Source organism: Leopardus geoffroyi, chromosome B2 (genome assembly GCF_018350155.1).
Source record: "Leopardus geoffroyi isolate Oge1 chromosome B2, O.geoffroyi_Oge1_pat1.0, whole genome shotgun sequence".
Lineage (NCBI taxonomy): Eukaryota > Metazoa > Chordata > Mammalia > Carnivora > Felidae > Leopardus > Leopardus geoffroyi.
The window spans coordinates 29892195-29908499 of NC_059332.1; the positions used below are offsets into that span (position 1 = coordinate 29892195).

General features: G+C 45.0%; 1 pseudogene; it reads right to left on the minus strand.

Moving 5' to 3' along the window:
• Positions 1–920: 920 nt before the first annotated feature.
• On the minus strand, positions 921–4535 carry LOC123609600 (annotated as a pseudogene).
• Positions 4536–16305: the final 11770 nt, after the last annotated feature.

Below are 16305 nucleotides of genomic sequence, written 5' to 3' on the forward strand. Positions count from 1 at the left end.
AGGCACAGCTGGTCCGTGGCAGCTCCCGCACAAAGTGCCCCCACCTCACCATCAGTGCAGCCTCTACTTTCCCCCAGGGGTGCTCCCCACTCTCTCTGCTCAGCTCCCCCCTCCCACAGCATTACCCCTGCACAGCACAGCACACAGTTATAGTCCTGTCTTCAGAATCACTGTACTTAGGCTCCATGGGGCCCTTTCTCCAACTAAATAGAAATCTACATTAGACCCTGCTTTATAAATCCATGAATGTAGACGGGAACCAGCACCAGTATCATTAGAACTAAGGACAGGAAGAGGGGGCAGAGAGGCAGGGAAGGTAGAAACTAACTGAAGTTGAACAAGGATGAGAAACTCCCAGATTCCTCTCTGTCTACCTCAGGATGTAAAGAATAATCCAGAAGACAACTCTAGAGGGAGGAGATGGATGAATCTGAAAATTCATGTCTCCAAACCACAGAGACTCCTGTGTGCAGGGCCCACCTAGGCCTGCAGAACAACAGCCCAAAGGACTCCTGCTGCTGTAACCACTGGGGTCATCTGGGGAGAAGGAGACAGAAACTCGGACACACGAGCAAGAACAGGCCTGATGCTCCATAGAAACAAGGGAAAAAAAAACACCCAAAAGATGGGCCTAAGGTCACAACCCAGGATGGAGCCTGCTGACCCAGTCACAGGAAGCTCTTGCTCCACAAGGTCCTGGTGACAGGTGACGTCCACATCCCTGTGGTCACGGTCCTGGTGAGACAAGGTGCCACAGAAGGGACAAGGACAAGGAGCAGAGACATGACCCAGCTGAGGAGGGAGCTCGACACACCAAGGATGCACTGAGCACCGACTGGACCCAGGCCCCGTCCACGCTCGGCTCCTCCAGCCCTCTCCTGTCCCCACCTGCAACAGACATGGCACAGGAAACATGCGGGTTCTGGAAGGTTCTCAGTGCTTTCATTTATTTTGTTGCAACTTTACAAATCTTTTCTTTTATTAATTCATCAATCCCACATACCCAGAATTACAAAATACCAATTCATATCTGGATTCTCACTTTCCATAGGAAAGTAAGGCGTCAGTACTCAGCCCAACACGAAAAAAAGATAAGGATGGAGATGGTCCAGCCCTGCCTCTGCTGAAACAGGAAAGCAGGTCAGAAAGGGAACACGAATCAGTACAGGTCATGGTGGGCAGGGGGGGCCAGTCTCCTGTGTCCTCACAATATGCTAATAGGAACGCAGACACATTCTGACACCATTTGCAGAAAGAGAAGTCCAGAGCTCTTGTAACCAAGTGAGAGTGTGAAAAGATCCTGCATTGCTCAGTCCTCCACAATCAGCTGGCCTCCCACTGTGGGAGTTCATAGATAATCATGATAATAGATAGATAGATAGATAGATAATCATAGATAATCATAGATAATCATGAACACATTTAGGTCACATAAATGCCACATTCTCAACAGCCTCCCATATGCTCAAAGTGCTCCTAGTGCCCCCACTCTTCCCCAGTTCAGGCCTTCTGGAGTCTTACTTTTAGGAGCTGCAGGAGACACATCAGAACCCTGGGCACTGTCGTTGCCTGGGGTGGAATAAACAGGACGTGATCAGAGCCATAGGAGATGAGACTAAATGAGGAGCTATGGAGGAGGTGGTGAGCTTCCCACAGAGTCCTGTCTACACTATCCCAGGGTTTCAGGAATCACCCCCTCCATCATGTGCAGCGTGAGAGTAGCTCGGTCCTTTTCCTCCTGTGGGAAGAAAATATCATGTTAGAGACTTGGGACAGATGGGCCATGAGATCCTAGAGCAACCTCCTAGTCCTGGTCCAAAATGAAGTTTCCAGAGTTCTGACTAAACACCCAGGACAGGATTGGGACACATCAAGAAAGAGTTGTGGGGTCATAGGACCACCTGACTTGCTGGAGGTCTGTCCTGAACAGGGACCTTCCTCTCTGTCCTGTCACTGCTAGGTATCAGGTCCCCATCAGCAGAACTACCAAGTGAAAATCTGTCCTTCATTTTCCAAGTGCTTTGCTACAGAGTGAATGTTAGTAATGGCTCCAGAGTGGGCAGGTACATGTGTGTGGATGGTACTTCCCAGGAACAAGGCAGGACAATGTGCTACCTACAAAACTCCCCAAGGGGACTAGAGTCTCAGATCCCCCCACTCTGTTCCTACCTGAGAACTTCTTCCTCCAGATCACAGCTCCAACCACCACAATGACCACAAGGACAACCACAGCAGCAATGATGCCCGGGATGGGGATGGAGGGCAGAGAGGATGGCTCTGGAAAGGGAAGGAAGGTGAGGGGCCCAGACCTCTGGCTTCAGTCCTGACTCTGAAATTTCCAGAAGGGCCCTGCTTTCCCTGACACGGGGCTCTACCCCAAACCCTCCTTACCCCATCTCAAGGTGATGGGCTCGGGCAGCCCCTCGTGCTGCACATGGCACGTGTATCTCTGCTCCTCTCCAGAAGGCACCACCACAGCCGCCCACTTCTGGAAGGTTCCATCTCCCGCAGGCCTGGTGTCCACAAGCTCTGTGTCCTGGGTGTGGTCCTGCCCATCACGCTGCCAGGTCAGGGTGATCTCCGCAGGGTAGAAACCCAGAGCCCAGCACCTCAGGGTCACCTCACGGTCAGAGATGGGGTGGCGGGTCACCCGTTTTTTGGGAGATTCTGAGGAAAAAGAAACAGAGAATCCACACTGTGGTTTAGCTTTATGGGCCACTGAAACTGCATCCATGTGACCATCCTGAGGTGGACGGGACAACTGGTCTGGATGGAAGGAGCACAAAACCCAGACCCCAGTCTAGCCTTTGGGATCTCCTGATTCTTGTTAAGTTCTGGAATCAGGGAGAGAGCCCGGGTGGGAGGCTGCAGATCTAAAGTGGGGAACACACTATAGTTCTGACTGTGGTGGAGGGTGAATGATTCAGAAAACCCGGAGTCAGATCTCCAAAGATGTTCTCAGGGAGATCAAGGCCTTGAGAGGGAAGGTCATGGTTCACAAGGTGGCTGCCAGGGTCAGAGGGAACTGCTGATGGGTTATTTCAGGGATGGTCTCAACCTGCATCCCAGGGGGAGACTGGATTCCTCACTGCCCTTTAGAGAAAAGCGCCCTCTAGGGGAGTTACTCTCTAGTAGAAATATGAACACCGAGGTGGATCTCCCTCTTCCCACCCCGGGAGGGGCGCTGTTCTGACACTGAGTCCATTTTTCCTTTCTCGTGGGAAGCCAGCCCCAGTGGAAGGGAGATTGGGGAGGCCCCGCGGACCTGTACCTGCGCGAAGCAGCGTCTCCTTCCCCATCTCCAGGTACCTGCGGAGCCAATCCAAGCACATGCCCTCCGCGTAGTTCCTGAAGTCTTCCGCCACACCGGCCACCTCCCACTTGCGGCGGGTGATCTGCGCCGCGGTGTCCGCCGCGGTTCAGGAGCGCAGGTCCTCGTTCAGGGCGATGTAATCCTCGCCGTCGTAGGCCAACTGACTGTACCCGCGGAGGAAGCGCCCGTCTGGCCCCACGTCACAGCCATACATATCCTGTAAGGTGTGAGACCCTGGTCTCCACCCCGCCCCCGCAGTCAGACACGCCAACGGAGCCCTGACCCCGCGGTCAGCCCCCAGACCTTCCCAGTCGCAACAGGCAAGCGACTAAGTCCAAACCGAAAGTGAAACCGCTTAAAAGCTCCCGCGGGCTCTTCCCGGGTTGAGGGACTGCCATGCCGGGGGCGGGCCGCGGTTTCCCGCAGACTTCGGGTGGCGCTCGGACCCAGACTTGGGGCGACCCCGGCCCATCAGTGGGGATGGGGGTCATGATCCGGGCCCGCTCACCGGACTCGCTCTGGTTGTAGTAGCCGAGGGCAGTCTGCAGGCTCACTCGGAAAATCCGTGCTGTCTCCTTGACCCTCCGCGTCTCCCGGTCCCAATACTCTGGCCCCTCCTGCTCCAACCACTGCGCCGCGGCTCTACCCTCGGACTTGGGGCATCGCTGTCGAACCGCACGAACTGCTTGTCGTCTACGTAGCCGACTTCCAAGTAGCGGGGCTCCCCGCGGCCGGGTCGGGACACGACGGTGGAGAAATACCTGAGGGAGTGGGAGCCTGCGGGCGTGGAGGGGCTGAGACCCCGCCCGACCCTCCTCCCGGCGCGGGGCCGGGTCCTTGGTGGAGGTGGCCGGGAGGGCAGGACGAGGGGGACCCGAGTCGGGGAGAGCAGGGCAGAGTGGGAGAGGGATGGGGAGGACAGGCCAGGGCGGGGCCGGGTGGGGGTCTGGGGTGGGGGCGGAGGACAGGCACCTCCCCCCGGGGTCCCACGTCCTCGCCGGGCGGTCCCCTTGCCCCTGAGTCCCTTTCCATCAGACCCCGCACTCACCCGCCCAGGTCTGGGTCATGGCCAGGGCCTCCGACAGCAGCAGGAGGAGGGTTCGGGGCATAATGACCCGCTCCTTCAGGGTCTGGAGAGAATGATTCGCAGTTGGTAGCGGGGTCGGGTGCGGAGACTTGGTAACAGGGGAACTTGCAGTGCCGCTGATTGGCTTCCCTGGAAACCCGACACTAATAGGAGTGTGAACCGACTTTGCGTCATCAGTATCCAGGCGGAAATGCCTGACAATGGTTGTAGAAAGAGAAGTGGAGATTGGGACCCCTCAACACAGCCCTGGAACCTGAGTCCCTGAGAGCCAGCCCCAGGGACCAGGGACTGCCCAGACCCCCTCACCTACTTCACAGAGCGCTCTTTGTCACAATCTCTCCTTGAGTCGTGGCCCAGGAGCTGTGTGAGTCAGTGATTCTCCCAACATTTTGTTCTCAGGTTATCTACACAGTCTTACAAATTACTGAGGATCCCAAGGATAATTTTGTGTCTGTGGATTATATCTATCAATATTTACCATAATAGGAATAAAACAGGTTTAAAAATTTATTAATTCATTTATGGTCATATTAATAACCCATGGCATGAAAACAGAAATACTGTTTTTATGAAAAAGAACCATTTCCCCAAATAAACAGGGTAGTGAGAAGACTGGATTTTGTTATATTTTCCATTTTTGCAAATCTCTTTCTTGTCTGTCTCGTTAGAAGACCACTGGATGTTCAAATTTGCTTCTACATTTATTGTGTTGTTTTGGTTGAAATATATGAAGTAATTTACAACCCTGCAACGTAAGAATAGTATGTTTCATAACCTTTTCAAATAATTATGAATATTCTTCTTTGATACTATATTAAAACAACACAAATTGTACTTTCTCTAAGGTAATTTGCAAAGTAGAACCTGAAACAGCATCATTGACTGTCTCTTTCTGTGTTACATTAAACCCATAGGCCTATCTGCACATTGAATGGATCTTGTACTAATGCCTGATTGTTTTAAAGTGTCATTTCACTATGTGATATAGATAGCGTTTGTTAGATTGGCATGGAATTATCAGAACATCACATTTGTTTTAATATTACCACAAATCCCAACATAAAAGTTTCTCAGTATGAGAAGCTGTCAGGCTTATTGGTGGATCACAAGTTTTCCAAAATGTTGATTTTCTCTTGAGAGCTTACGTTTTATCAAGGTAACAAGTACTGCCAGCTGTCTCATGTGAGCTGATTTTCATGAAGGGATAGGTTCATGTTCATTTTCAAGAAACTATCTGCCAAATATCCTAGGCTAAATAGTCCAAGTTTCTGTGTCATTCATTCTTTCAAATAAAAATGGCATTCTGCAAAAGAAAAACAAGCAAACACATAAAAAGCATTCCAATTAAGTTCATGGAGATTATTTTCCCTGGGGCTTAGGGATGTAGCAGAAGTGCTGTACATCCCAAGTCATCATATAACACATATTTAAAATGTGGATTTAAGGGGCGCCTGGGTGGTTCAGTTGGTTGAGCATCTGACTCTGACTCTGGATATCAGCTTATGTCATGGTCCCAGGGTCCTGGGATCAAATCCCATGTTGGGCTCTGCACTGAGTGTAGAGCCTGCTTAAGATTCTCTCTCCCTAACCTTCTGCCCCTCTCCCCTGCTTGCACTCTCACTCTCTCTCTAAAAAATAAAAAATAAAGAACATGTGGATTTAAGAATATTTTGGTAAAGATAATAATTTTTAATACTTCAGGGCATTTTAAAGTGATACTAATATATATATTTAATGGAAGTAAGTAGTGGTGAAGAATAACAACTATTGTAGTTTGGACCCATAACCTCCATTCTGGCTATGTTTTACCTCACTGTGAATGTCAACATAGTAAAAAGGCAAATACTGTCTATGTACTATCATGAAAATAGTTTAAACCCCATGGATTCTGTGAAAGGGCCTCAGTGACTTCTGGTGTTCCACAGACCACACTTTGAGAACTCTGAATAAACCTGGGAGGGTCGCCCAGCTGATCCCTGCCCTGGCCTCTTCTTAGCAGAATCCCTTTCCCTGAGCTGGACTTGGCTCTGATAATTTAGCTCTGAGTTTAGCCCCTGAGGGCACCTGGGACAGAACTCACCTCCTGGAAGTTTGCTGCCAGAGTGTCCTCAGTCTGGGAAGGACGTGGAGGGGCTGGTATTTCCTTTTGTAATTGGGAACAGTTTGTGCCTGAAGGCACCAGACCCATGCATGACTGACTTTGATTTTGTGACATACCACCGTATTCGCATCCCAGAGATCTCATGTAGTCTGTAAGAGAAATAATATTGGTCTTCACATTTTACATGTACCTAATGCATCTGACTTGAGGCCCATAAAGCATGCAATGCAGTACCGTCCAATACAACATTCTGTAATGAAGGAATTGTTCTATATCTGCCCTGTCCAGCATGGTGGCCACAAGCTGCATGTGGCTCTTGAGATACAGGTGGCACTTGAAATGGGGCTAGTGTGCTGAACAGTTGCATTTTTAATTATTTCAAAGGAATTTGAATTTAAGTAGCCATATGTGGCAAGTAGCTACTAGTTTTAAAAATTATTTATTTTGATGTGGGGAGGGACAGAGAGAGAAGGAGAGAGAGAATTCCAAGCATGCTCTGTGCTGTCACTGCAGAGTCCCATGCGGGGCTCGATCCAAGAACTGTGGGATAAAGACCTGTGCTGAAATCAAGAATCAGTCGCTTAACCAAATGAGCCACTCAGGTATCCCTAGTAGTCTCCATTTGGACAGTACATATCTAGAATGTTCTTGGTTTTCAGAATCCTCCTCAAAATAGATACTATGTGACTCATAGGTTTATGTATACTAAATTTATCTTCGTATGGAAGTCATGGATTTGTCTATGTGTGTTTGAGACATACCCTTGAGAGTTTAATTAATAATGTGTTATAACTGCTAAAGTGTATAGAGATTAACCAAAACGTGATGTATCAAATCAAATTCACTGTTCAAAAATGCCCATCACTGGAGGTAATTTTAGTTTCTATTACCTTGGGTGATTTGGTGTTTGTGTTAACCCGGTAAACATAAGCAGGCACATAAGTCTTCACTGAGCCCAAGAAAGAGGATTCGTTGAACACAACATATATGAGCTACCTTGTAGGCCCTGCACATACTTGTAAAAATCCTAAAGCAGAAGATGTACATCTTAGATTCCACCACCTTAGAATCTTTTACCTGTTGCTCTTTTGCCCAAATTCAGACATTTCTCTGTGTTTTCCTTTACCCTTGAAACCCTCTGCTCTTCATTTCTACCAAGGTGAAAATATACCTGAAACATTTATAATTGTGGGATGAAGAATTCTCTAAGTGTGGCCCAATGATTTGAAAATTGTGATATGAAAATGATAAAGCCAAACAAAATATCTGCATGTCAAGCACTCACAAAGATTCAAACACATGTCGTGATCAAATTAAAAGACACAGAAACAATTTTGACAGACAAAAGGGTAACATGCTTCAATATTCTCCAGCCAAAGACCACCAGGAGCAGCTGTGGGCATTCAAGTTGGATCTATTACTTGTTGCACTGAGAAAGAACGCATTCCTTTGGGGCCATGAGGCATCTTAATATGAAGGTGTTGGAACCTATAAGGATATGAGCTTTGGATGGGTGTTTGGGGGAGGGTTTGTGGAAGCTGGGGCACGCTCCTGGCTGCATGTTGTGAGCATGCGTGGGCAATTCTATGCTTGACCATCTGAGTGAATTTCATTTCTAAGCAGGACAGACCAGAGTGATGATAAAGCAGTAAGGGTAAAGAAGCAGTGATTGGTCACATTAACCAGCACAAGGAGATGTTGGGTATTTTGTGGGTTGTACAATGCCTGTTTTGTCTGTAATTAGACAAAGTAATGTCATGGTTTCAGAGTGTCCTTGTCTGATGTTGATGTTCTTAAGATGACTGGCTCATGTCCCACAGGAATAATATGGCCCAGTGGTGTCATCGGTCAGCTTCTGACCACACTGTGGCCCAGCTGTCAGTGTCAGACCTGTTCCAGATGTGGGGGCTGCTGTTTATTCTCTTTTTAATTCCATATTTTAAAATAACTACAATCCATTTGAAAAATTATTAAAGAATTGGTGTTTCCATTTCTTTCAGTAAATACCCAGGAGTGGAATTATTGGGTGATGTGGCAAATCCCTATGTTGTAAATCTGAAAGTGTGTGTCAACTGTAGTCAAATAAAAAAATAAACAGAAAAGAAAAAAGAGAATTAAGAATATTAGAAAACAATTCAGAAGGGAAGAAATGAAACATCAAAAAAATATATTGGTGATAAGTATGCATAAAGAAAAATGAGAATGTGGATAAGAAATGGGAATACAACTTAGAATCTATCAACTTGGCAAAGATGAAGCCAGGTGATGAGAGCGTCCAACAGATGGTTGGGAAAATACACTGTCATAAAGGGTGATGGTAGTGAAAACTGGTATAAAGTTAGAAAAAAATTTTTTTTAGTGTTTAATTATTTTTGAGTGTGTTTGTGAGAGACAGTGTGTGCAAGCAGGGGATGGGCAGAGGGAGAGAGAAATACAGAATCTGAAGGAAACTCCAGGTTCTGAGCTGTCATAACAGAGCCTGATGCAGGGCTTGAGCTCATGAGCCATGAGATCATGACCTGAGCTGAAGTCAGACGCTTAACTGACTGAGCTCCCAGGTGCCCCACTGGTATAAAATTTTCAAAGGTTCTTCTGAAAATGTCTCCACAATTTAAATCTGCTTATATTGTAACACAGACATTTTCTTTTAGGAGTTTATCTTGAGATAATCATACTTTTTTCAAAAGTATATTTTCAAGGATGTTTCTTGAATTGTGGTTTATAAAGAAAAAGCAGAACTTTAAGTGCTATAATCAATATGATGATGGTATGTATAAATAGTGGAATATGTCTCAGGCATTATCACCATGTGATGTACACAGAGGGTCAAAGTTAATCTTCAAAGTAAACCCAAAAGGCACCTCATAGGGGATCCCTTTGTACAGACAGGGAAAGGGAGACGTGGAATAAGGAGGTGGTGGAACCAGGGTTAAGATTTGCTTTTAGAGGCCTATTGACTTGTCTGTCCTTGGATCCCTGTCCATAAGGAGGTGGGTATGACTGTGCACTCCATGCAAGTGAACTGTTACAGTGTTCCAGAATGTTCTGTGATGGGAGGCTGTTTAGCTCAGAATCTAGGAGGACATTAAGTGGCAGTGTGACTTACCTGCTCAAATCAAACTAAAGCCCATCATCCAGTATACATCTTGAGGCCTCCAGTAGCTCAGGATCAGCTGGACTCCAGAGCTACAACAAAGAGCAAGGGTGAGACCCTGGTCATGCAACACCGGCACTGTTATGTGGGAGATGAGCATTTAGCAGAAATGACAGAGATAAATGTAAGTCACTCCTGAAATAAGTGGTGTGTGGAGAAAGGTCATGATATCATGAAAGCGGATGACGAGGAGACCTAACAGGTCCCCTACCGCTAGTATCAATCATATCTACAGTATGTAAAAGACATATGGATATGAAACAAAAACACGATTATACACAGTGGTATATAACCATAGAATAGGAAAGAGCCCTTGGAAATTAAAAATATGACCATAGAGGGGTTCCCCTGGGTTGCTTAGTTGACTGAGTGTCTGACTCTTGATTTTGGTTCAGGTCATAATCTTGTGGTTCATGGGTGTGAGACCCGCATCAGGCTCTGAGCTGACAGTACAGAGTTGGCTTGGGATTCTCTCTCTCTCTCTCCCTCTCTCTCTGCCCCTCCCCCATTCGCGCGCGCGCTCTCTCTCTCTCTCAAAATAAACAAATAAACTTAAAAAAATGACCGTTGAAATGAATAATTTAGTCAATAAAGTGGATGATTACAGCTGTACTTTCCCGTAGTAGTACAGTTAGGAAGGTGATGTCAGCAGGAGAGAAGACCTGTTTGGCTCTCAATCAAGTGACTCCAATAAGTTAATAACAGTAGTTTTAAAAAGAATGGAGAGACGTGGTGCCTGGGTAGCTCAGTTGGTTGAATGACCGACTTCAGCTCAGGTCATGATCTTGAGGTTCATGAGTTTGAGCCCCGCATCGGGCTCTGTGTTGACAGCTCAGAGCCTGGAGCCTGCTTTAGATTCTGTGTCTCCCTCTCTCTCTGCCTCTCCCCCACTCATGCTCTGTCTCTCTCTGTCTTTCAAAAAAAAAAAAAAAACATTAAAAAAAAGAATGGAGAGTAGGAAATGATAAAAAAACAATTTTAAGAGTATTACTCAGAGTTGACAGGGAAAAACACACATGTTGAAAGACCAAACCAAATTATTATTATGTTTTTTCCTTCCAAGATTTTACTTAAATTCAAGTTAGTTAACATATAGTGTAGTTTTGGTTTCAGGAGTAGAATTTAGTGTTTCATCTCTTGCATATAACACCCAGTGCTCATCCCAACAAATGCCCTCTTTACTTCCCATCACCCATTTAGCCCATTCTCCCACCCACCTCCCCTTCAGCAACCATCAGTTTGTTTTCTATAGTTAAGAGTATCTTATGGTTTGCCTCCCTCTCTGTATCTTATTTTATTTTTCCATCCTTCCCCTATGTTCATCTGTTTCATCTCTTAAAATCCACATATGAGTGAAATCATAAGGTAGTTTCTTTCTCTGACCAATTTATTTTACTTAGCATAATACGCTTTAGTTCCATCCACATTGTTGCAAATGGCAACATTTCATTCGTTTTGATGGCTGATGTTCCATTGTATATATACCACATCTTTATCCATTCGTCAGTCAATGGACATTTGGGCTCTTTCCATAATTTGGCTATTGTGGAGAGTGCTGCTATAAACATATAAAGGTGCATATGCCCTTTCAATCAGTATTTTTGTATCCTTTGGATAAATGCCTAATAGTACAGTTGCTGGATTGTGGGGTAGTTCTATTTTTAAGTTTTGAGGAACCTCCATACTGTTTTCCAGAGTGGCCTGCATTCCCCACCCCAACAATGTAAGAGGGTTTCCCTTTCTCCACATCTTCGCCAACATTTATTGTTTCCTGAGTTTTAAATTTTAGCCATTCTGACAGGTGTGAAGTGATATCTCATTGTGATTTGATTTGTATTTCCCTGATGATGAGTAATGTTGAGCATTTTTTCATGTGTCAGTTGGCCATTTGTATGCCTTCTTTGGAGAGATGTCTGTTCATGTCTTCTGCTCATTTCTTAACTGGATTATGTATGTTTTGGGTGTTGAGTTTGAAAGATTTTGTGGATTTTGGATACTAGCTCTTTGTCCGATATGTCATTTGCAAATATCTTCTCCCATTCTGTTGATTGCCTTTTAGTTTTGTTGATTGTTTCCTTTGCTGAGCAGAGGCTTTTTATCTTGATGAAGTCCCAGGAGTTCATTTTTGCTTTTGTTTTCCTTGCCTCCAGAGACATATCTACTAAGAAGTTGCTGTGGCCAAGGTCAAAGAGGTTGCTCTCTGTGTTCTCCTCTAGAATTTTGCTGGTTTCCTGTTTTATATTTAGTCCTTTTATCCATTTTTAATTTATTTTTGTGTATGGTGTAAGAAAGTGGTCCAGTTTTATTCTTCTGCATTTGTCGTCCAGTTTTCCCAACACCAATTGTTGAAGAGACTGTCTTTCCTGCTATGTCAAAGATTAGTTGACCATATAGTTGTGGGTCCATTTCTGGGTTCTCTATCCTATTCCATTGATCTGTGTGTCTGTTTTTGTGCCAGTACCATACTGTCTTGATGACTACAGGTTTGTAATACAGCTTGAAGTCCAGAATTATGATTCCTCCTGGTTTGGTTTTCTTTTTCAACATTACTTTGGCTATATAGTGTCTTTTCCGGTTTCATACGAATTTTAGAATTGTTTTTTCTAGCTCTATGAAGAATACTGGTGTTATTTTGATAGGGATTGCATTGGATGTGTAGATTGCTTTGGGTAGTATAGACATTTTAACATAGACATAATATATCATATCATATATGATATCATAACATATCATAACATAACATATACATAGTATAGACATAATATTTGTTCTTCCAATCCATGGTCATGGAATATTTTTCATTTCTTTTTTTAATGTTTATTTATTTTGAGAGAGAGAGAAAGAGAGAGAGAGGGAGAGAGCGAGTCGGGGGAGGGGGGGCAGAGAGAGAGGGAGACGGAGAATCCCAAGCAGGTTCAACACTCAACATGGAGTCCAATGTGGGACTTGATCTCATGATGGTGAGATCATGACCTGAGCCGAACTCAACAGTAGATGCTTAACCGACTGAGCCACACAGGTGCCCCTGTTTTTCCTTTTCTTTGCATCTTTAATTTCTTTCATAAGTGTTCTATAGTTTTCAGAGTACAGATCTTTTACCTATTTGGTTAGGTTTACTCCTAGGTAGCTTATGGTTTTGGGTGCAATTGTAAATGGTTCAGTTCCTTGATTTCTCTCTCTGTTGCTTCATTATTGGTGTATGAAAATGCAACAGATTTCTGTACATTTATTTTATATCCTGTGACTTTGCTGAATTCATGTATCAGTTCTAGCAGTTTTTTGGTGGAATCTTTTGGGTTTTCTACATAGAGTATCATGTCATCTGCAAAGAGTAAAAGTTTGACTTCTTCCTTGCTGACGTGGATGCCTTTTTATTCCTTTTTGTTGTGTGATTGCTGAGGCTAAGACTTCCAACACTATGTTGAATGGCAGTGGCAAGAGTGAACATCCCTGTAGTGTTCCAGACCTTAGGGAAAAAGCTCCCAGTTTCCCCCTCCTTGAGGATCATATTAGCTGTGGGTCTTTCATATAGCCTTTATGATGTTGACATATGTTCCTTCTATCCCTACTTTCTTGAGGGTTTTTATGAAGAAAGGATGCTGTAATTTGTCAAATGGGTTTTTTGCATCTATTGAGGGAATTCCACGGTTCGTATCCTTTCTTTTATTAATGTGATGTATCACGTTGATTGATTTGCAAATATTGAACCACCCCTGCAGCCCAAGAATAAATCACACTTGATTATGGTGAATAATTCTTTTAATGTATTGTTGGATTCAGTTTGCTAGTATCTTGTTGAGAATCTTTGCATCATTGTTCATCAGGGATATTGGTCTGTAATTCTCCTTTTCAGTGGACTCTTTTTATCTGGTTTTGGAATCAAGATAATGCTGGCCTTGTAGAATGAGTTTGGAAGTTTTCCTTCCATTTCTATTTTTGGAACAGTTTCAAAAGAATGGGTATTAATTCTTCTTTAAATGTTTGATAGAATTCCCCTGGGAAGACATCTGGCCCTGGGTTCTTGTTTCTTGAGCAATTTTGGATTACTGATACAATTTCTTTACTGGTTATGGGACTGTTCAATTTTTCTATTTTTTCCTGTTTCAGTTTTAGACCTACCCAAATTATTTTTTTTAAGTTTATTTATTATTTATTTTTGAGAGAGACAAAGAGTGTGAGCAAGGGAGGGGCATATAGAGAGGGAGACAGAGAATCCCAGCCAGGCTCTGCACAGAGCAGAGCCTGATGCAGGGTTCAAACCCACAAACCGTGAGGTCATGACCTGAGCTGAAATCAAGAGTCAGATGCTTAACCCAGTGAGGCACCCACACACCCCTAGATCTACCCAAATTCTTTAAATGTTTTTTATTTTTGAGAGAGAGAGGGCAGAGAGAGAGAGGCGAGAGAGAGAGAGAGAGACTCAGAACCTGAAGCAGACTCCATGTCTGCACTATCAGTACAGAGCCTGACGTGGGGCTCGAACTCACAAACTATGAGATCATGACCTGAGCCAAAGTTGGACACTTAACCAATTGAACCAGCCAGGTACCCCAAGATCTACCCAAATTCTTTAAAAAAAAATTCTTTTAATGTTTATCTATTTTTGAGAGAGACAGAGAGAGAGAGAGAGAGAGAGAGAGAGAAATGAGGGAGGGGCAGAGAGAGAAGGAGACAGAATCTGAAGCAGGTTCCAGTCTCTGAGCTGTCAACACAGAGCCACCCATGAACCGTGAGACTGTGACCTGAGCCAAAGTCCGACACTTAACCAACGGAGCCACACAGGCACCCCTACCCAAATTCTTAACTAGAGTAGATGAAAGGAGACCCACACCAAGAGACAGCACAATAAAATGTCAAAAAGAGGGTAGAGGAGCAGAGACCTTGAAAACTCCAAGACACAACACAGGCCTGGCAGTTGGAAGACATGACACATGGTCTCCATATCCTGAGGACAGCTGTGTCTGGCACAGAGTCTCAATCCCATCACTGCGTGAATCAGGGCAAGGGTAGCCTAAAGGCACATCAGATGTTTAGATGTCAGTGTCTACTTTCCACGTTCCTTTCCACAGGATACCACTAGGCAGTGGGGGAAATGATAGAGGAAACCAAAAGAGGGAAGCATGTGGGATCCAGGCAACAGGGAGCCAGAAGGAGACAGGCAGAGGGCACCCAAGATGAGCTGAAGGGGATCCAGGTATCTGCCCTGCCCCAGGTGTGCAGACATCACGTCCACATGGGGCAGGACTGAGGGCTACGGGCCAGGTGTCTGCACAGACATGAAGATAATGGAATAGTTGATAGGCTTGAATATATTCGTGAAGATTTACCTGGGGGGAGCTTGGGAAGGAATTAATGAGAACAACAGAAACTAAGCAAATGAAGGGATAAGACGTTTATTTACTCCAGGGAAATCAAAAAGTTGATTCAGGAAAGATAAAGCAATCATAGTCTACTGAATGCTTATTTGTGATGAGCATTTCATGGTCATAATAATGCACACACTGTACTTTGAACTAACCAAATTATAAAATAATTATATGGGGCAAATGGGAGTGTGTGAAAGAAGAGTGAGAATTCAGTAAAGAGGATGCATAAACCTGAAAAGCAGAGAATGAGTCTGAGAAGCAGGATATTTAGAGACACAGAAGCAATAACCAGAGAATCAGTGAAAGAACTAATGCAGGTGGTCTCTGAGATTCCGGACATGGGGGACATGGGGGACATGGAAGATTGGGGACATCTGTCTTGATATCAAGTACTGCAGAAGTATTTGGCTTTTTTTTTAAACATTTATTTATTTATTTATTTTTATTTAAAAAAAATTTTTTTTTCAACGTTTTTTATTTTATTTTTGGGACAGAGAGAGACAGAGCATGAACGGGGGAGGGGCAGAGAGAGAGGGAGACACAGAATCGGAAACAGGCTCCAGGCTCCGAGCCATCAGCCCAGAGCCTGACGTGGGGCTCGAAATCACGGACCGCGAGATCGTGACCTGGCTGAAGTCCGACGCTTAACTGACTGCGCCACCCAGGCGCCCCAACATTTATTTATTTTTGAGACAGAGAGAGACAGAGCATGAACGGGGGAGGGGCAGAGAGAGAGGGAGACACAGAATGGGAAGCAGGCTCCAGGCTCTGAGCTGTCAGCCCAGAGCCCGACGCGGGGCTCGAACTCACGGACCGCGAGATCATGACCTGAGTTGAAGTCAGACGCTTAACCGACTGAGCCACCCAGGCACCCCAGTATTTGGCTTTTTGAAACTCGGTGCCTCTATCCATTTGTTACAAAGACAACATGGTGAGTAAGAAATGGAGTCAGGAATGGAGGCCTTAGAGATGGGGCAGGAGTTAGAGGAGTCATGGGAGTAAGTGTTGGATTTTTATGAGATGATTTTGTTTTGATTTATTTAGTCTTGTTTCATACAAACAAGACAGCATGTTCCTATGGGAAATGGATGATGCTGGTGCCCAAATTGAGGGGTTAGGGTAGCCTGAGACAGAGGGGTGCCTCCACTATCACTGCTTAGAAGGTGAGGACACAGGTTCAGATGTGGGGGAGGAGGAGAGAGGGGAGAGTGCAGTTGTCTCCTTCTTTTCTGAATGAGAAACAAAGGAGCTCATCATCTCAGGGAGGGATCAGGGAGGGGGTAC